Source organism: Culex pipiens, chromosome 2, assembly GCF_016801865.2.
Source record: "Culex pipiens pallens isolate TS chromosome 2, TS_CPP_V2, whole genome shotgun sequence".
NCBI classification, from domain to species: Eukaryota; Metazoa; Arthropoda; class Insecta; order Diptera; family Culicidae; genus Culex; species Culex pipiens.
Window position 1 is genome coordinate 50,918,244 of NC_068938.1, and position 21,923 is coordinate 50,940,166.

General features: G+C 32.4%; 2 long non-coding RNA genes across 2 annotated transcripts; one reads left to right on the top strand and one right to left on the bottom strand.

Moving 5' to 3' along the window:
- Positions 1 to 1,086: 1,086 nt before the first annotated feature.
- Positions 1,087 to 15,040, top strand: LOC120430374 (uncharacterized). Its single transcript, XR_005607605.2, has 6 exons — positions 1,087 to 1,635; positions 1,756 to 1,840; positions 2,006 to 2,149; positions 4,206 to 12,010; positions 12,068 to 12,232; positions 14,085 to 15,040. It is a non-coding gene; the product is annotated as an uncharacterized LOC120430374 (long non-coding RNA).
- Positions 14,759 to 16,507, bottom strand: LOC120430377 (uncharacterized). Its single transcript, XR_005607606.2, has 2 exons — positions 15,161 to 16,507; positions 14,759 to 15,101 (listed from the first exon to the last, which is right to left on the bottom strand). It is a non-coding gene; the product is annotated as an uncharacterized LOC120430377 (long non-coding RNA).
- Between the last annotated feature and the right edge of the window lie 5,416 nt (positions 16,508 to 21,923).

The window sequence follows — 21,923 nt, forward strand, 5'->3', positions numbered from 1 at the left end:
AAATACTAGAAATTTTACATATTTAACTGTTTCTACACAAAAAAAATTAAATATTAAAATATTAAAATAATAAAATATTTAAATATTTAAATATTAAAAAATTAAAATAAAATATTAAAATATTAAAATAATAAAATAATAAAATATTAAAATATTAAAATACAAAAATATTAAAATATTAAAATATTAAAATATTAAAATATTAAAATATTAAAATATTAAAATATTAAAATATTAAAATATTAAAATATTAAAATATTAAAATATTAAAAGATTCAAACATTTGAACATTTAAACATTTAAACATTTAAACATTTAAACATTTAAACATTTAAACATTTAAACATTTAAACATTTAAACATTTAAACATTTAAACATTTAAACATTTAAACATTTAAACATTTAAACATTTAAACATTTAAACATTTAAACATTTAAACATTTAAACATTTAAACATTTAAACATTTAAACATTTAAACATTTAAACATTTAAACATTTAAACATTTAAACATTTAAACATTTAAACATTTAAACATTTAAACATTTAAACATTTAAACATTTAAACATTTAAACATTTAAACATTTAAACATTTAAACATTTAAACATTTAAACATTTAAACATTTAAACATTTAAACATTTAAACATTTAAACATTTAAACATTTAAACATTTAAACATTTAAACATTTAAACATTTAAACATTTAAACATTTAAACATTTAAACATTTAAACATTTAAACATTTAAACATTTAAACATTTAAACATTTAAACATTTAAACATTTAAACATTTAAACATTTAAACATTTAAACATTTAAACATTTAAACATTTAAACATTTAAACATTTAAACATTTAAACATTTAAACATTTAAACATTTAAACATTTAAACATTTAAACATTTAAACATTTAAACATTTAAACATTTAAACATTTAAACATTTAAACATTTAAACATTTAAACATTTAAACATTTAAACATTTAAACATTTAAACATTTAAACATTTAAACATTTAAACATTCAAACATTTAAACATTTAAACATTTAAACATTTAAACATTTAAACATTTAAACATTTAAACATTTAAACATTTAAACATTTAAACATTTAAACATTTAAACATTTAAACATTTAAACATTTAAACATTTAAACATTTAAACATTTAAACATTTAAACATTTGAACATTTAAACATTTAAACATTTAAACATTTAAACATTTAAACATTTAAACATTTAAACATTTAAACATTTAAACATTTAAACATTTAAACATTCCAATATCAATTAACAAACCCAACTTTACACTGAACCTGTTCAGCCGACGCTCATGCAACGAACGCACCGTTACACCAAGTTACACTGAACCCGTGCGACGCTCCTGAAACGAACGCACCATGGTTCGAGCGAGCTGTCACTTTTTTTACTCGCGCGTGTCCGATCATGTTCGTGTTGACGGTGTTTGCTGAAGTTTTAGGGGAAACCCGGATTTTTCGCGTTGAGGCGGTCGTTTAAGCCAATTGGCCACATCCGGCGATTGGCAATCAAGTTGCCGAACGCGATCCTAGTATTGGTGGACGGATGTTCGAAGTTCGAATTGGAGCGGCTCCGGGATGGCGGAACTTTGGGTGAGTATTTTGAGTTTCGTGAGGGTGGAAGGGAATTCCAAACAAAACAGCAGCGGCACTATCTATTGCCTGCTTGGGCAGATTGCTTAATCACAGTGTTTGTTTTTTTCTACTTTACAGGGACTTCTTCCACACGTTTCCGGCAGAAAAAATCTGCCGAGTCACCGATCCGGAAAAGCAAATTTGAAATTGTCAACCATTTTGGGTGAGTATTTCAGCTGTGGTGGAATTTTGCTTGGAAAACTTTCTTCTGATTTGTTGTGGGAGGGGAGAGCCACGGTGCGAAATCTCCGCAGCAGCAGCAGACATCTTTCGTGGCCTACTGCAGCAACATTTGATCTAAACAAACTGTTTGTTTCTCTTTTCACAGGGACTTCTCCCACCGGGTTCGCTAACGGGACACAACCCAACGGATGCGTTCGATTGGGAGAGGACCCGGCGCCTGCTGCGGTCACTTTCGGCCGTGTTTGTTCCGGATGGTGAGCTCGTCTCGCCTGGAGGCGAAAATCGTTAGGTGAGTTCTGTGTTGGGGCTGCGCAGCTCGGAAAACTTTCAAACGTCAAGGAGAAGGTCACGATTTTTTTTTTGCGGTACGCAGCTGAAAAGTAACAGAAACGGAATGTAGCGTTTCACGCGGTGCAATTTGTTTTGATTAGTGAATCAAATAAGTTGGATTTGCACATTTCAATGCAACTGAAAATTACAAATAAAGTTGTATTTAATTTTCTAGGATTCAAATGTTTAAGAATTCTACAATTTATTTCAAATAATTTAAATTTAGAAAATCAGAAAATTTTAGTCTTATTTTAAAATTTTAAAATTACAAAATTGTGTAACCTAAAATGGAAAACTGTAACCAACAGATCGAATCAACTTATTTTGTATGAGTGAACTAAAATTTCAGTCCAAAATAAAAGTAGAATTTTTCCTTCTTCGGTAATCTGAACCTTCGGATGATTGATTTTTGAAATTAAGAAATTTAGAAATTTAGAAATTTAGAAATTTAGAAATTTAGAAATTTAGAAATTAAGAAATTAAGAAATTAAGAAATTAAGAAATTTAGAAATTTAGAAATTTAATTCAGAAATTAAGAAATTTAAAAATTTAGAAATTTAGAAATTTAGAAATTTACAAATTTAGAAATTTAGAAATTTAGATATTTAGTAATTTAGATATTTAGAAATTTAGAAATTTAGAAATTTAGAAATTTAGAAATTTAGAAATTTAGAAATTTAGAAATTTAGAAATTTAGAAATTTAGAAATTTAGAAATTTAGAAATTTAGAAATTTAGAAATTTAGAAATTTAGAAATTTAGAAATTTAGAAATTTAGAAATTTAGAAATTTAGAAATTTAGAAATTTAGAAATTTAGAAATTTAGAAATTTAGAAATTTAGAAATTTAGAAATTTAGAAATTTAGAAATTTAGAAATTTAGAAATTTAGAAATTCAGAAATTTAAGAATTTAGGAATTATGGAATTTTGGAGTATCGGAATTTTTGAATTTAGAAATTTAGAAATTTAAGAATTTAGGAATTATGGAATTTTGGAGTATTGGAATTTTTGAATTTTAGAATTAAGGAATTTTGGAATTTAGCAATTTTGGAATTTAGGAATTTTGGATTTTGGAAATTTTGGAACTTAGGAATTTGGGAATTTGTGAATTTAGGAATTCAGGAATTTAGAAATGTAAGAATTTAGGAATTTAAGGAATTTAGGATTATAGGAATTTATGGAATTATGAAGTTAGGAATTTAGGAATTTAGTAGTTTAGGAATTGAGATATTATGGAATTTAAGAATCTAGGAAATTAGAATTTTTTAGGTTTTTTTTTCAATTTTGGAATTTAGATTCCTTAATTCCTTAGGAATTCAGGTATATAGGAAATTATTAAATTATGAACTTATGAAATTAGGAATTTAGGAATAAAGGAATTTAAAAATTCAGGAATTTAGGAAATTTGGAATTTAGGGATTTGTGAATTTGGGAATTCAGGAATATAGGATTTTAGGAATTCTGGAATTAAGGAATTTATGAATTTAGGGAATTAGGAATTTAAGAATATAGGAGTTAAGGAAATTAGGAAATTATGAAGTTAGGAATTTAGGAATTTAAGAAATTAGGAATTTTGGAATTTAGGAATTTGGGAATTTAGGAATTTAGGAATTTAAGAATTTCAAAATTTCATGATTTAGGAATTTAGGAATTAAGGGATTTGTGAATTTGGGAATTCAGGAATATAGGAATTCTGGAATTTAGGAATTTATGAATTTAGGGAATTAGGAATTTAAGTATATAGGAGTTAAGGAAATTAGGAAATTATGAAGTTAGGAATTTAGGAATTTAGGAAATTAGGAATTCAGGAAATTAGGAATTTTGGAATTTAGGAATTTGGGAATTTGGGAATTTAGGAATTAAGGAATTAAGGAATTAAGGAATTTAGGAATTTAAGAATTTCTAAATTTCAGAATTTAAGAACAGCTAATTTAATAGAAAATGAACCGGATCCTTAACATGCCAAACATATGTAAATTTTCCTTATGTCTAATTCAGTGTTTTTCTCTTCTACAGGGGCTAATTTCACTAAGGATTGTGCTTCTAGATTACGCGAATGTCTATCCCAATTACGAAGCAGTTGATCCGGCACCGGCTACGGACATTCCGAATAATTTCAAACAGTGCGGATTGAAGCGGAATAACAAAAGAAAACGACACGGAAAAAAAGTGCTAAATTAAGTGAAATTAAAGAAAACGATAAAAATACAATAAAATTTACCATATTGACCATTAATTTCAATGTATAAATATATGTTTTACAGTACAATTTAGTGGAGAAAAAAAAATAAATACAATGAAAATACAATGAATCATACTGTAGTTATTATTTATTTCAATGTACGAATATAGTTTAAACCGTACTATTTAGTATGGAAAAATCCATGAAGAACTGTGAATCTACTGTGCAAACCATTGTAATGGTTACTGTTTTTATTATAAATGTATGATGTTTTCTATGATAAGGGTAATTTTTTGGACGGAAAAGGCATCAATGAAAATACGGTAGAATATATAGTTTTTGGTTTTTTTTTGTATGGGGAAAAGTCGAAATTTTTATGGTGACTGTGCCTAACAATACCCCTTTTTTATAGTAATTTCCCAAAATAAGATATATTCTATGGTGAAAAAACATAAAGGCTACTGTAGAATCATGGTAAAAATAACCATAGAATTTATCGTGTGATAACCATAAAATCTATTGTTGGTTTATAGTAAAACTTTATGCGGGACCGGCTACAAACATTTCGAACAACGTCAGAAAGTTCGGATTGAAGCAGAATATTAAAAGAAAACGACGCGGAAAAAAAGTACTATTTTTTTTAAATCTACGAAAAAAACTATAAAAATACAATAAAACTTACCATATTGACCATTAATTTTAATGTATAAATATATGTTTTACAGTACAATTTAGTGGAGAGAAAACAATAAATACAATGCAAATACAATGAATCATACTGTAGTTATTATTTATTTCAATGTACGAATATAGTTTAAACCGTACTATTTAGTATGGAAAAATCCATGAAGAACTGTGAATTTACTGTGCAAACCATTGTAATGGTTACTGTTTTTATTATAAATGTATGATGTTTTCTATGGTCTGGGTAATTTTTTGGACGGAAAAGGCATCAATGAAAATACGATAGAATGTATAGTTTTTGGTTTTTTTTTTTGTATGGGGAAAAGTCGAAATTTTTATGGTGACTGTGCCTAACAATACCCCTTTTTTATAGTAAATTCCCGAAATAGGATATATTCTATGGTGAAAAAACATAAAGGCTACAGTAGAATCATGGTTAAAATAACCATAGAATTTATCGTGTGATAACCATAAAATCTACTGTTGGTTTATAGTAAATCTTTATGCGGGAAAACTTTTCCATTAGCTTTATGACCATATTCATAATTGTAGACATTATCTTCAACTTTGCAGTATTTTTTTTAACTTCATTAGAGTAAATTTCAATCTAAACTGAGATTTGTTTATAAGTTCAATACAATTTCACATGTTTTTAAACCAATTCACTATCAAGTTTGTTTTTGACGACGTCTGAGTTAATTTTAGCAGTCGAGTGAAGCTATGTTAGAGATATTATTATTAAAGGTTTTTCTATTAGGTACTTTTTTACTCCATTTTGGAGAAAAGGTAAACTCATTGATCTATGCTTATTCTTTTGTGTGATAGTTATCAAAATTTCAAAATCATTCAATTGATTTTTTTTTCAATATTTTGTGAATGTATATTTTTAAATATACATATTTTCCGACCATGAGAAAGCACACGGGAATATTTATTTTTCTTATTACTTGGGTAAATATGAAAACATACCAAAACTTGTATGTTGACAACAGTAAAACTGAACCATGTTATTCCAACGGTAAAAGAATTCCAAAAAATAAAACCATTTCAGTATCAGGTTGGAGTTTATGGATTTTGCAACATTGCTTGAATACCGAAACATGTTATTGACATGGTTTTATTTTTTGGTATTCCCACGCCCTTTGAATATCAGATTTTGGTATTGCTGTCGTCTTCTACTTACAACATTTTGGTATGAATTCATGGTATTTTACTATCTATTACTGGGAATCCAAGGGCACAATTTGGTCGGTGTCATTTACTTCAGTAATACCTATATTTTCTATTTTCGTGTCGGTTTTCTTTGTCCAGTATTTTATTTCTGCGACTGTGAAAAATCAAAACACAAGAAATAAAACCTCTTAGTTTCTTATGTCTCAGGAAAATCTAGATAAATGATGATTCCAATTTGTCCACAGTGATATTCTTCGCCACATCGAATACATATGGGTCATTTCCCCCACACAAAGGTACAAATTCGAAATAGACTTTTTTCTGATCAAGCTCAAATTTGGCCAAGCTATTTATACTATCAAAACATGCAAGAAACTTGAATTTCTGCTAAATTCGACCATCCCTTCTTTTTTGGCACCGCCCCAGAGTAATGCGATTTTTGCCAATTATCCAAAAATAATACTCCTGTTCAGTGTTGCAAATGAGTGATAGAAAAGCTATCAATTGATTATCTCTACACCAAAAACATCCGAGAGTATAGCGGCCGTCACTATAGCTTGAGAGATCTCTTCTTGTATCTCGTGATTCGCAGCGATGTCATTCTCTCTCTATCACTCCTCCCCTTTTCCTCGACTGTACGCTCTCACCACTGAGTCTCTCAATCTCTCCGAAAACTGCAATGAAAGAACGCGAGATGGCTATTAGAAGCCGACCACGCATGACGTCCCTTAAAACTGCGCTTGCAGAAATTGGTTTTGTGCCGGCTTTTATGGTTCAACGCTGTGAGGGTTGGATGATCGTGCAAGCGGGAATAAGAGATAAAAGGAAAATGTCAATCGCGAGTTTGTAAACACAAAAACGTGTTCGGCTATGTTCGGCGCTGAGAGTTTCAATAAGGAGAGAAGAGCAGTTGACCTATAGATGTTATGGTACCAAATTTTTTGTAATTAAAAGACGCAACTTTTGGTACCCAGACATGTATAGGTCATCGCTGAAATTTTAAAGTTATCGCAGTTTTAGTGAAAAAAGTTGATTTTTTGCCGATTTTGTCATTCTCCGGTTTGCGCGTCGAAAAACACGGATTTTATTTTCAAAAAATCATATCTCGGAATCCTGTTAATGAACTCCTCCCATTTTTTTAGTATGTTATGTAAAAATGTCCGGGGAATCCGATAAAAATATTTCCAGACATAGGCTCTTTGGTCCAGACACCGCCAAAACGGCATTTTAAAGTTTCATACGCCCTTTTCATATGTTAGGTTAGATTTTTGAAACTTCTTACTATTTTTCTTCGAAAGGTCAACTTATTACCTTTCATTTGCGTATAAGACAATTGAAATCGGTTAAAATGGCGAGGAGTTATGATTTTTCAAAAAAATTGGTTTTTGCGAAAATCGACGAAAATGGCCATTTTTCAGACCACCCTAACACAGCGTAGGTCACCCTAATGGCCAAACAAAAAAATACGGGTCTAATTATTTCGGCTAGGGAACCCCCAGAAAAATTTTGAGCCCGATCCGAGCACTTTTGTTTTTTTCCATGCTGTTTTCGTGGGGAATTGCTGTATATAGGGTATATGGCCCTATTTTGGACCTACTATGCAAAGCGTCAACACATTTCGCATGGTTCTCAGGAACGGTCTAACTAATTTGGCTCGTTTCAGGATTGTTTTGTGCCTTAATTTATGCTTAACAAAGTGTACTATTGAAAATTGAAAATAATTTAACCATTTCATTGTAATAAGCATTTCAAGTAAAACATTTTTTGGATGCTTTTTGGACTTATTGAATGTATTTTGGAGACATCGCTGAACCTATTTTGGACCCACACTCTGATTGGTTGAAATTTGGACAACTCGAATTGCGGCGTGCGGCGGCAACACGCACACTTACAAAAAACTCAGTTTGATAAACCAAAGGGCCGATTGTAATTTGGAAAATATTAATTTCAGAAATTAAATAATTATGATAAAACAATGGATTTGAATTTGAAAACGTGTTTTAATTATATTGAATGGAAACTCACGCATCTTTAGCAGATATTTACAATTTGCGTATTCTTACGACCTAATTGTTCAAGCATTAGAACATGAAAGACAACCCGTTATCAGTCGCAATAAAAACATCTTAACTTAAAATCAAATGAATGACAGAGATACATAACAAGTTACAATGAAAAAAGGTTCTCAATTTTACGCAGAGCTTAAGTTCAAATATGATTAAACAATGAAGAAATTTTAAAGGGAGATTATAGCTTGTAACTCTTCATTTTGCGGAAAAATCTCAAACCTATCAAAGTCACCCAGATTTTCGGTAATCAGATATGTCCCAAATAATAAAATTCATAAAGTTAACATCGTATTAACCTCTTATGCTAATTTTTATTTTTCTAGCTGGTTCAATTGTGTTTCTAACATGATTGACACGGTTAAATCTAAAAGTGTAATTTATTATAATTCCAACAGGGTAGCCAGTTTGCATTTTTTGAAGCAAATTTTAAAAATATATGCAGCTAAATTGGTGATAATGATGTTAAGACAAACATGAATCAACATCAGTTTAAATTTTGGGATACTTTGCAATCGGTCCTTACAATCATCTAAATCTCTATCATCAATTTGCATTTTTATCGTTTAAAAAACACATTTTGATTGTTTCTGTTAATCATTTGCTTTTTAAAGCTTAGATTTTTTTCAAATAATTACAGTAAAGAAATGCAATTCAAAATATTAAATTTAAAATTTCAATTAATGTTAATGAAATATCGAAATAAATTGATAAACAAAACTGGCAACACCTTGTTATACATGTGTTGGTGATAGCCTTGAACCGACGGCAAAGTAGCTCCAAAAACTGATCCAACGCGGCTGATTTGAAAAAATATTTTGAATTGAGTTTTTTTCGATAATAGAATAATTATTTCAATGGTTTGGTGACGAAAAACACAAAAGAATTAAATAGACAACAGTTACATTGCTCGGAAACCGGACGAAATTGCTTGGTGTCAGTGCAAAACAGAAAAAATCATCAAGGTGTCGCGAGCCAAATCCGATAAGCAACGAAACCGGAATATTTGGACCTAATCGATGTGCTAGGAAAATGTTAGGCAATACTGATGGCATTGGAAAAAGTGGCTGAAAAAGTGGAAATAATCAAAAATGTTAACATTTTTGGAAGAGGTAAGCTACAAAACGATCCTGCTTACACTTTCTGTTGGTTGGATTCAGTGAATTCGTACTTTAAAAGCCTGAACTACCTCGATTAATAAAAATAGGTCCAAAATAGGTACTAGGTCCAAAATAGGGTCATATACCCTATATATATATATATATATATACAGCAATTCCCCACGAAAACAGCATGGAAAAAAACAAAAGTGCTCGGATCGGGCTCAAAATTTTTGTGGGAGTTCCCTGGCCGAAATAATTAGACCCGTATTTTTTTGTTTGGCCATTAGGGTGACCTACGCCGTGTTAGGGTGGTCTGAAAAATTGCCATTTTCGTCGATTTTCGCAAAAACCACTTTTTTCGAAAAATCATAACTCCTCGCCATTTCAACCGATTTCAATTGTCTTATACGCAAATGAAAGGTGATAAGTTGGCCTTTCAAAGAAAAATAGTAAGAAGTTTCAAAAATCTAGCCTAACATATGAAAAGGGCGTATGCAACTTTAAAATGCCGTTTTGACGGTGTCTGGACCAAAGAGCCTATGTCTGGAAATATTTTTATCGGATTCCCCGGACATTTTTACATAACATACTAAAAAATGGGAGGAGTTCATTAACAGGATTCCGAGATATGATTTTTTGAAAATAAAATCCGTGTTTTCTGACGCGCCGCGCGCAAAAACCGGAGAATGACGAAATTGGCAAAAAATCAACTTTTTCACAAAAACTGCGATAACCAAAAATTTCAGCGATGACCTATACATGTCTGGGTACCAAAAGTTGCGTCTTTTAATTACGAAAATAAAAATATTTCCAGACATAGGCTCTTTGGTCCAGACACTGTCAAAACGACATTTTAAAGTTTCATACGCCCTTTTCATATGTTAGGCTAGATTTTTGAAACTTCTTATTATTTTTCTTTGAAAGGCCAACTTATCACCTTTCATTTGCGTATAAGACAATTGAAATCAGTTAAAATGGCGAGGAGTTATGATTTTTCGAAAAAAGTGGTTTTTGCGAAAATCGACGAAAATGGCCATTTTTCAGACCACCCTAACACGGCGTAGGTCACCCTAATGGCCAAACAAAAAAATACGGGTCTAATTATTTCGGCCAGGGAACCCCCAGAAAAATTTTGAGCCCGATCCGAGCACTTTTGTTTTTTTCCATGCTGTTTTCGTAGGGAATTGCTGTATATATAAAAAAAAATCGACGGTATTGTTCGAACGCGAATCAATTCAACACGGAACGTCAGATCGAGGTACTCTTTGTTGCGTTAGGTTCGTATAAGTCCAAGGAAGGTTCTTCCGACAAAAAGTTGCAACTTTGGCCACTCTGGAACCGATTCCGGAAAATCTGCAGATTGTAGGGGAAAAGTTACGTAAAATCAAATTTTGATCACAGGAGGCTGAATAAGCAAAAAAAAGTTAAAAAAAAACCCGATTTAATATCACCAGAGGTAAAATAGAGCCTTTCTTACAAAATGATGAAACTCGGAGAAATATATTGGTGCAATTAATTATTCAAAAACATAATGATACCATCCAGTGAGAATTTTACCTAAAGCTTCGAATCTTTTTAGGCTAAACCTCAAATGCCATTTTTTTTAATTTCGGAAGTACATTATTTGTCGCAAGACATTTAAATTTAATTAAGAAAAACATATTGGATTGACATTATTAGAAAAAAATAAAGGGTACTCAGTCCATAATGTTAGTCTATGATTAACTAAAAAAAAATATGTATCGCTATTGCACTTTGTCGATCAATTATGAGAAGCCAGAAAGAACACTTTCACGCGCAGCGTAAAACGCGCAAGCGTAAAAGCGCTGGCGTTGAAGCTTCGACTTGACGACTTGTCGAGCTTTCGAGCGAGAACCTCCAAAAATGGCTATGACCACATTTACTGGTCGAAAATTGTGAATCGAAAAATAAAATGTTCGTCTCCGACCCCACGGCTACAGATCTGGCTTTTAAAAATTGTGGGTTTTACGAGCGGTTTTCCAGTGATGGAAGACACAAATTTTTAAGAGCGGATACAGACATCGGCCATGTATTTCAGAAAAAGAGCTCTCAAAAATCAAACTTTGAGTTCCGGGTTTCGGACCAAAATTCAATCGAAAGAACGCATCTAAACCTTCAATTGAGTAATAGGATTTTTTCCTGGGACGAATCCTCGCCGTGTACGAATTTTTTTAGATTTCTGAAAAAAGCGTTTTTCCAAAAGCAAACCTTAAACCTTTCTTTTGTAAGAAAGGCAAAAAAAGGCAGAACGAAGTTTGTCGGGTAAGGCTTGTGTATGTATGTATGTAACGCGTGGTCACTACCCTGTTTGAAAAATGTCGCACGTCGTGCGAGCTGTCGCGCGGTTTTGATTTTACCGTTTCGATATCGATTGGTCGAAAGGACGACAAACGGACGACAAACACTCGACATGCCCGACATTGTTTTTTCCATCGATTTTCCTTCAATTTGACGTCACGATTTTCGTCGACGCAGTTTGACAGTTCTCTTCAGTTGGTCTTGTTTGGACTTGATCAAATCAGAGAAACTTTGAACCGAATCGAACCAGTTTACGTTGTTGAAAAGTTCGTGTGGATTTTTGCCGGTTGATTGGTAAGTTGTGTTGCTTTTTTTGCGAGCGGCTTTATCACAGCAATATTTATATTCCAGATTTTCTGATTTCGGCCTTCGTGGTGGAGGAGGAGGAGAACGGGTCACATCGTTGCTCCGGCGGGCCATGCCGGAAGACGGGAAGGGGAGCACCCGGTCTGTGATCGAGGAAGCGGATTGGTGTTTAACTTTCCGCGGGATGTGGCGGTGCATGGTTTTTATACGGTGAGTTGGGTTTTTGAAACGATAGAGGAGGTGTGCATCGTAGTGTTTCCCTTCCCATTTGGACGACGAAAAATAAATGAGGACGATGAAAGTGTGAGGGGGAAAGGGCTGGGGGTGGGGACTGGACAATTTAAAACCTGAAACCATCACAAATTCTAAACAATAATATTCTATTTTTTCAATTCTGATTCTTTTCAATTCCACAATTCAAATTTTCTAAGATTCAAATAAATATAAAATAATACAATTAAATGGTATGGTTTCGTTCAAAAATATGATAAAAATTAAAAATATACACTCAAACCCCGATGGTTTGACACCAACAGTTTGTCACTTTTTAGTTTGACTTTGAAAACAAGACATATATATTATAAAATTATAAAATTATAAAATTATAAAATTATAAAATTATAAAATTATAAAATTATAAAATTATAAAATTATAAAATTATAAAATTATAAAATTATAAAATTATAAAATTATAAAATTATAAAATTATAAAATTATAAAATTATAAAATTATAAAATTATAAAATTATAAAAATATAAAATTATAAAATTATAAAATTTTAAAATTATAAAATTATAAAATTATAAAATTATAAAATTATAAAATTATAAAATTATAAAATTATAAAATTATAAAATTATAAAATTATAAAATTATAAAATTATAAAATTATAAAATTATAAAATTATAAAATTATAAAATTATAAAATTATAAAATTATAAAATTATAAAATTATAAAATTATAAAATTATAAAATTATAAAATTATAAAATTATAAAATTATAAAATTATAAAATTATAAAATTATAAAATTATAAAATTATAAAATTATAAAATTATAAAATTATAAAATTATAAAATTATAAAATTATAAAATTATAAAATTATAAAATTATAAAATTATAAAATTATAAAATTATAAAATTATAAAATTATAAAATTATAAAATTATAAAATTATAAAATTATAAAATTATAAAATTATAAAATTATAAAATTATAAAATTATAAAATTATAAAATTATAAAATTATAAAATTATAAAATTATAAAATTATAAAATTATAAAATTATAAAATTATAAAATTATAAAATTATAAAATTATAAAATTATAAAATTATAAAATTATAAAATTATAAAATTATAAAATTATAAAATTATAAAATTATAAAATTATAAAATTATAAAATTATAAAATTATAAAATTATAAAATTATAAAATTATAAAATTATAAAATTATAAAATTATAAAATTATAAAATTATAAAATTATAAAATTATAAAATTATAAAATTATAAAATTATAAAATTATAAAATTATAAAATTATAAAATTATAAAATTATAAAATTATAAAATTATAAAATTATAAAATTATAAAATCATAAATTCAAAAATTTCTATAAATCACATACTCTTATATTTTCAAATTGTATTATTCTCAAAATTCTTGATATTCTCAAAACTTTTTTTAAAAATATCAAAGATTTTATTTTTATTTTAAAATTATTCAGATATTTTAAATTTTAACGATTCTAACATTAAAACATTTCATAATTGCTTAAAAACTTTAAAGTTCATTGCTTTTTTAGCAAGGACTTCAGAGTCCCAAGAAACAAAATTCTCCATACAAATTTTTGATAAAAAATTAACATGCGTTGATGTTGATTTATCTGAAATTAAAAATGTTTGAATTTTGTTGTTGTTTTTTTTCCTATTTTTTTCCTAAAAATTTACAAGTTTAAATTGACCAAATTTTTTTTATTTTACATTGAAAGTTAAATTTTACATTTTTAGTTATGTTTTTGAATGATTTAGCCAAATGACGTAATCTTTTTTCAGGTAACCAAAAATATTCCAATCGAATCCTGCTGACAACCCAGCGTTTCCGTATTGTCCCACGGAACGGAAGCTGTAACGATCGCAAAAACACCTGCACTGGAAGTGCGTATACCAACGTTGTCCCGTAGGCCATCAATCTGTGAGAATTAAATAGAAGCGCCGCTCCAGTGCCGTATCTACACGCTGGTGTCGACTCCAAAAGATGGCTGACAAAGTCCGGCCAAGATGCCGAAGCGACGAGATGAGCTGAAAGGCCAATCGGAAGACAACGCCAAAAACCACGTGAAGATCGCGACACACAACAAGAAAAATTAATGAATGTTTGTGAAATCGAGTGAAAAAGATTAATTAACAGAAAAAATATATCTAAAAATAATTTAAAATATTTTTTCTTTTATTTTTACTGCAACATAACCTAAAAAACAGCACACGACAAAGGCACGACAACCTAAATAACAAAACCGTGCGACGTCGGTCGAATGTCGTACGACAATGTCGAACAATTTCGATGATCGATCGCACGACAAATACGACATTTTGGTGCAAAAACGTATGACATTCGTGCGAAAGTCGCACGACATTGTCGTGCGACGTCGTACGGTTGCACGGACGACAAACGACGGACGTCCGACGGACTTTTCAGTCAGGGTAGGGAAGGAATGACCCATATTCAATATGCTTTCAACCGAGATCATTTTGTTTTTATTTCTTGCAAAGCATTTTAAAGTGTTTCATACATTTTCGATACAGTCCTTAGTATATTTGGAGTTTACCACTTAAACTTTTTTTTAAATAATATACAACTGGATATGCTCGGTTTGAATTGTTACTACAACGATCAATGGCTGGAATACACTGCGGCTCCACATCTACATCGACAAACCGGTGAGAGAACTGAACACAAAAATAAATCGCTATGAAATTCTACAAGCCTTCTAAAGTACAGGCGATGTTTTCGAGTTTATGTATCAAATGCGATTTTTTTGCGTGAATGTCCATATCTAGTGAATCTATTATCTGCAATAAAAAAAAAAATGAATACCAATCATCGTGACTATTACATTTTTTTGGTTTACCTGATCTCTGTATTTTGTAACATAAATGTAAAGTTCCTTCAAGGCTGCAGTGACATCAAATTCATCTTGTTGTTGGATAGATAATTGTTGCATAGCGGTGCACATATCTTGATCACTAATTTGCGGCATACGTGAGATTTCGGAGTAGAAAGTTGTGACCATTTCTCGGTAAAGAGGTAAATCCTGAAAATTTAAAATACTTCTGTCAAATACAATTACGCGGGAAAAACGTGTACGAGAAATCATGGATTTCGATTCATGAATACATGAATAACTAGATTCATGATTTCGTGATATTTTTCATTTCATGATTTTCATGGAATCGTGAATAAAATTTCCCAAATTAGTGAATTTTATTCATGTCCCGCATAGAAAAAAAAACATTTGAAAATCATTTGTTAAATATTCATTCAACATTTTACCAAATTGTATAGCCACTATTTGGTAAATAAATTTTTTTAATTCCTCATCGTCTCTCAAATAGTGAACCATTTACCTTATACTGCCCATGTTCGCATGAATGTCCCATATGCAAAAACAGCAAGCTGAGAAAAACGCACTTGAAGTTTGTCCCATACACAAGGACGCGTGTTAAGTTTCCTAATCCAATCTAATCTAAACAACGTGTTAAGTTTCCGCAAAAAACTGGATTTTCTCCTGATTTCTAGAAGAAAATACTGGATGCTTTAGGCTCTTTTGAAAGAGCACACGATTTTGAACCAAACGGCATCAATAACTCAAAAACGATATATGGTACATATGGGACATTTATACGATCAGGGGTAGTATACACCATTTGATTTTTTTTTTCTAGCGACACTTTGTCAAATTCTTTTTACTGTTCACCATTTCTCAAATGGTATTTATATAGTTTTATTTATTTATTTATTTATTTATTCAATGTAACTTAAGGGGTAACTTGACTTGCCACCCTGCCAATATTTTTACGCTTCGATTTTTTAGAATTTTTTAACGATAGATATCAAAAATCTAAGAATGTAAGCTTGTTGTATACATGTTTGTGAACATTTGGTGAAAGTTTGATGCAATTTGGATGATTTTTTGGAAAACTGAGTGGTCCATAAACAACGTAGTTTTGAAAAATAGAGTATTTTGCTTTTGTAACGCAAGTTTCCCGTTATGAACCTAACAATATGGGTATCAAAATTCATGATTTTGAAGCACCAACTCAAAACTGGTCTTTGGGAATGCTTTGGTGGCCACTGGCCAACCCGGAACCGGTTCCGGAGAATTTCGGGGAACCTACGGAGTGGTCAATACTTTGTCAATCAAAAACCAGCTAAACAGGATTCAAATTACAGCGCATCCAAAATCATTATCATTTATGATCACCAGAACCGATATTGGACCGACCTGGCCACTTTGGAACCGGTTCCAGGTACCCCAGCGGAATTCGGAATATGGACAACCACGCAGTTATTCCAGAATTATTTTTATTCAAGCAATATGGGTGTCAAAGTTCACCATTTTTAACAAGGAGATCATTTATATTGTCCAAAATTATTTATGGACCGACCTGGCCACTTTTGAACCGGTTCCAGGTACCCCAGCAGAACTCGGAATATGGCCAACCACGCAGTTATTCCACAATTATTTTTGTTCAAGCAATATGGGTGGCAAAGTTCACCATTTTTAACAAGGAGATAATTTATATTGTCCAAAATTATTTTTGGACCGACCTGGCCGCTTTGGAACCGGCTCCAAGTACCCCAGCGGAATTCGGAATATGGCCAACCACGCAGTTATTCCAGAATTATTTTTATTCAAGCAATATGGGTGTCAAAGTTCACCATTTTTAACAAGGAGATCATTTATATTGTCCAAAATTATTTTTGGACCGACCTGGCCACTTTGGAACCGGTTCCAGGTACCCCAGCGGAACTCGGAATATGGCCAACCACGCAGTTATTCCACAATTATTTTTGTTCAAGCAATATGAGTGGCAAAGTTCACCATTTTTAACAAGGAGATAATTTATATTGTCCAAAATTATTTTTGGACCGACCTGGCCGCTTTGGAACCGGCTCCAAGTACCCCAGCGGAACTCGGAATATGGCCAACCACGCAGTTATTCCACAATTATTTTTATTCAAGCAATATGGGTGTCAAAGTTCACAATTTTTAACAAGGAGATCATTTATATTGTCCAAAATTATTTATGGACCGACCTGGCCACTTTTGAACCGGTTCCAGGTACCCCAGCAGAACTCGGAATATGGCCAACCACGCAGTTATTCCACAATTATTTTTGTTCAAGCAATATGGGTGGCAAAGTTCACCATTTTTAACAAGGAGATCATTTATATTGTCCAAAATTATTTATGGACCGACCTGGCCACTTTGGAACCGGTTCCAGGTACCCAAGCAGAACTCGGAATATGGCCAACCACGCAGTTATTCCAGAATTATTTTTGTTCAAGCAATATGGATGTCAAAGTTCACCATTTTTAACAAGGAGATCATTTATATTGTCCAAAATTATTTATGGACCGACCTGGCCGCTTTGGAACCGGCTCCAAGTACCCCAGCGGAACTCGGAATATGGCCAACCACGCAGTTATTCCAGAATTATTTTTATTCAAGCAATATGGGTGTCAAAGTTCACAATTTTTAACAAGGAGATCATTTATATTGTCCAAAATTATTTATGGACCGACCTGGCCACTTTTGAACCGGTTCCAGGTACCCCAGCAGAACTCGGAATATGGCCAACCACGCAGTTATTCCACAATTATTTTTGTTCAAGCAATATGGGTGTCAAAGTTCACCATTTTTAACAAGGAGATCATTTATATTGTCCAAAATTATTTTTGGACCGACCTGGCCACTTTGGAACCGGTTCCAGGTACCCCAGCGGAACTCGGAATATGGCCAACCACGCAGTTATTCCAGAATTATTTTTGTTCAAGCAATATGGGTGTCAAAGTTCACCATTTTTAACAGGAAGATCATTTATATTGTCCAAAATCATTTTTGGACCGACCTGGCCACTTTGGAACCGGTTCCAGGTACCCCAGCGGAACTCGGAATATGGCCAACCACGCAGTTATTCCAGAATTATTTTTGTTCAAGCAATATGGGTGTCAAAGTTCACCATTTTTAACAAAGAGATAATTTATATTGTCCAAAATTATTTTTGGACCGACCTGGCCACTTTGGAACCGGTTCCAGGTACCCCAGCGGAACTCGGAATATGGCCAACCACGCAGTTATTCCAGAATTATTTTTGTTCAAGCAATATGGGTGTCAAAGTTCACCATTTTTAACAAGGAGATCATTTATATTGTCCAAAATCATTTTTGGACCGACCTGGCCACTTTGGAACCGGTTCCAAGTACCCCAGCGGAACTCGGAATATGGCCAACCACGCACTTATTATAGAATTATTCCATATTCCGAGTTCCGCTGGGGTATCTGGAACCGGTTCCAAAGGGGCCAGGTCGGTCCAAAAATAATTTTGGACAATATGAATGATCTCCTTGTTAAAAATTGTGAACTTTGACACCCATATTGCTTGAACAAAAATAATTGTGGAATAACTGCGTGGTTGGCCATATTCCGAGTTCCGCTGGGGTACCTGGAACCGGTTCCAAAGTGGCCAGGTCGGTCCAAAAATAATTTTGGACAATATAAATGATCGCTTTGTTAAAAATGGTGAACTTTGCCACCCATATTGCTTGAACAAAAATAATTGTGGAATAACTGCGTGGTTGGCCATATTCCGAGTTCCGCTGGGGTACCTGGAACCGGTTCCAAAGTGGCCAGGTCGGTCCAAAAATAATTTTGGACAATATAAATTATCTCTTTATTAAAAATGGTGAACTTTGACACCCATATTGCATGAACAAAAATAATTCTGGACAATATAAATGATCTCCTTGTTAAAAATGGTGAACTTTGACACCCATATTGCTTGAACAAAAATAATTGTGGAATAACTGCGTGGTTGGCCATATTCCGAGTTCCGCTGGGGTACCTGGAACCGGTTCCAAAGTGGCCAGGTCGGTCCATAAATAATTTTGGACAATATAAATGATCTCCTTGTTAAAAATTGTGAACTTTGACACCCATATTGCTTGAATAAAAATAATTCTGGAATAACTGCGTGGTTGGCCATATTCCGAGTTCCGCTGGGGTACCTGGAACCGGTTCCAAAGTGGCCAGGTCGGTCCAAAAATAATTTTGGACAATATAAATTATCTCTTTATTAAAAATGGTGAACTTTGACACCCATATTGCATGAACAAAAATAATTCTGGACAATATAAATGATCTCCTTGTTAAAAATGGTGAACTTTGACACCCATATTGCTTGAACAAAAATAATTGTGGAATAACTGCGTGGTTGGCCATATTCCGAGTTCCGCTGGGGTACCTGGAACCGGTTCCAAAGTGGCCAGGTCGGTCCATAAATAATTTTGGACAATATAAATGATCTCCTTGTTAAAAATTGTGAACTTTGACACCAATATTGCTTGAATAAAAATAATTCTGGAATAACTGCGTGGTTGGCCATATTCCGAGTTCCGCTGGGGTACCTGGAACCGGTTCCAAAGTGGCCAGGTCGGTCCAAAAATAATTTTGGACAATATAAATTATCTCTTTGTTAAAAATGGTGAACTTTGACACCCATATTGCATGAACAAAAATAATTCTGGAATAACTGCGTGGTTGGCCATATTCCGAGTTCTGCTGGGGTACCTGGAACCGGTTCCAAAGTGGCCAGGTCGGTCCAAAAATAATTTTGGACAATATAAATGATCTCCTTGTTAAAAATGGTGAACTTTGACACCCATATTGCTTGAACAAAATTAATTGTGGAATAACTGCGTGGTTGGCCATATTCCGAGTTCTGCTGGGGTACCTGGAACCGGTTCAAAAGTGGCCAGGTCGGTCCATAAATAATTTTGGACAATATAAATGATCTCCTTGTTAAAAATTGTGAACTTTGACACCCATATTGCCTGAATAAAAATAATTCTGGAATAACTGCGTGGTTGGCCATATTCCGAGTTCCGCTGGGGTACCTGGAACCGGTTCCAAAGTGGCCAGGTCGGTCCAAAAATAATTTTGGACAATATAAATGATCTCCTTGTTAAAAATGGTGAACTTTGACACCCATATTGCTTGAACAAAAATAATTCTGGAATAACTACGTGGTTGTCCATATTCCGAATTCCGCTGGGGTACCTGGAACCGGTTCCAAAGTGGCCAGGTCGGTCCAATATCGGTTCTGGTGATCATAAATGATAATGATTTTGGATGCGCTGTAATTTGAATCCTGTTTAGCTGGTTTTAGATTGACAAAGTATTGACCACTCCGTAGGTTCCCCGAAATTCTCCGGAACCGGTTCCGGGTTGGCCAGTGGCCACCAAAGCATTCCCAAAGACCAGTTTTGAGTTGGTGCTTCAAAATCATGAATTTTGATACCCATATTGTTAGGTTCATAACGGGAAACTTGCGTTACAAAAGCAAAATACTCTATTTTTCAAAACTACGTTGTTTATGGACCACTCAGTTTTCCAAAAAATCATCCAAATTGCATCAAACTTTCACCAAATGTTCACAAACATGTATACAACAAGATTACATTCTTAGATTTTTGATATCCATCGTTAAAAAATTCTAAAAAATCGAAGCGTAAAAAATATTGGCAGGGTGGCAAGTCAAGTTACCCCTTAAGGCTTACCCGGATAAACGAAAACTATATGAATTCTAGTGAGGACCTTAAAACAACCTTATGAGTTATGGTCACCATTTGTAATAATGTTATTTGGCGGACCTTGATAACTATTTGTCAAATGGTTACCATTATTAATAGAGTTATTTGAATGTTTGTAATGGTCAACTATTTTCTTGATGATTTTAAAAAACTATTTGAGGATGTTTACTCAAATGGTTACCCTAAATCATAAGGTGGTTTTTAAGTTCAAATGGTTCATATTGAATCATGATTACCATATAGAAACATTTAATACCCATTTGAAAAATAGTTAGAATTTGCAAAAAGCGTTTACCAAATTTGACTAAGTTTTGTTTTCAAATGAAAGAATCAAACTTTTTTGTCTGTAGCTTCATAAGGGGTTGGGTTTGTGCTGGAGTCGGATTTGGGCAACTTCCGGAACAAGATTTTGTCTGACTAAGTTGCCGGAAAAGTGTACGATCTACTCAACGATGGTGGGGCTGATAAAAGCGAAGAATGACAACTTTGGCAGAGAGTTTGTGAACCATATGGTAAAGGCATTCACTTTACGGTGAAGTGTTCGTCGTGCAGCTGCACCAGTAGTACCAAGTTATGTGGACATCATTTGGCTTACTTGGCTGGATTTTACCCACATTTGAGCTGCCAAAGAAAGCCAATCCGAAGTTTACCAATTTTAATTGACAGAATCTAAACCAACAAAAAGAGAAAAAAAAACTGAGGAGCTCAAGAACAAAAAGGCTCGAAAATGTCGGTTCCTTTTGATGCGCTACAATTCCTTTGAGTTTCGTTGACGATTCAATTTTAAGCATATCATGTTTGTGATAATTGTTACTTAATTTCAATTGTATGTGCGAATCATTTTTCAACAGTTGATAATTTTGGATTTACGGCATATTTGCGAGAGCAGGTAACGAGCGTAGCGAGAGAAGAGAAACGAAAGAGCGCGCCAGGCAGAGTATTATTACTCTGCTTTGCGCGCTCTCTCGTTTCTCTTCTCTCGCTATGCTCGTTACCTGCACTCGGACCAGCACAAAGGC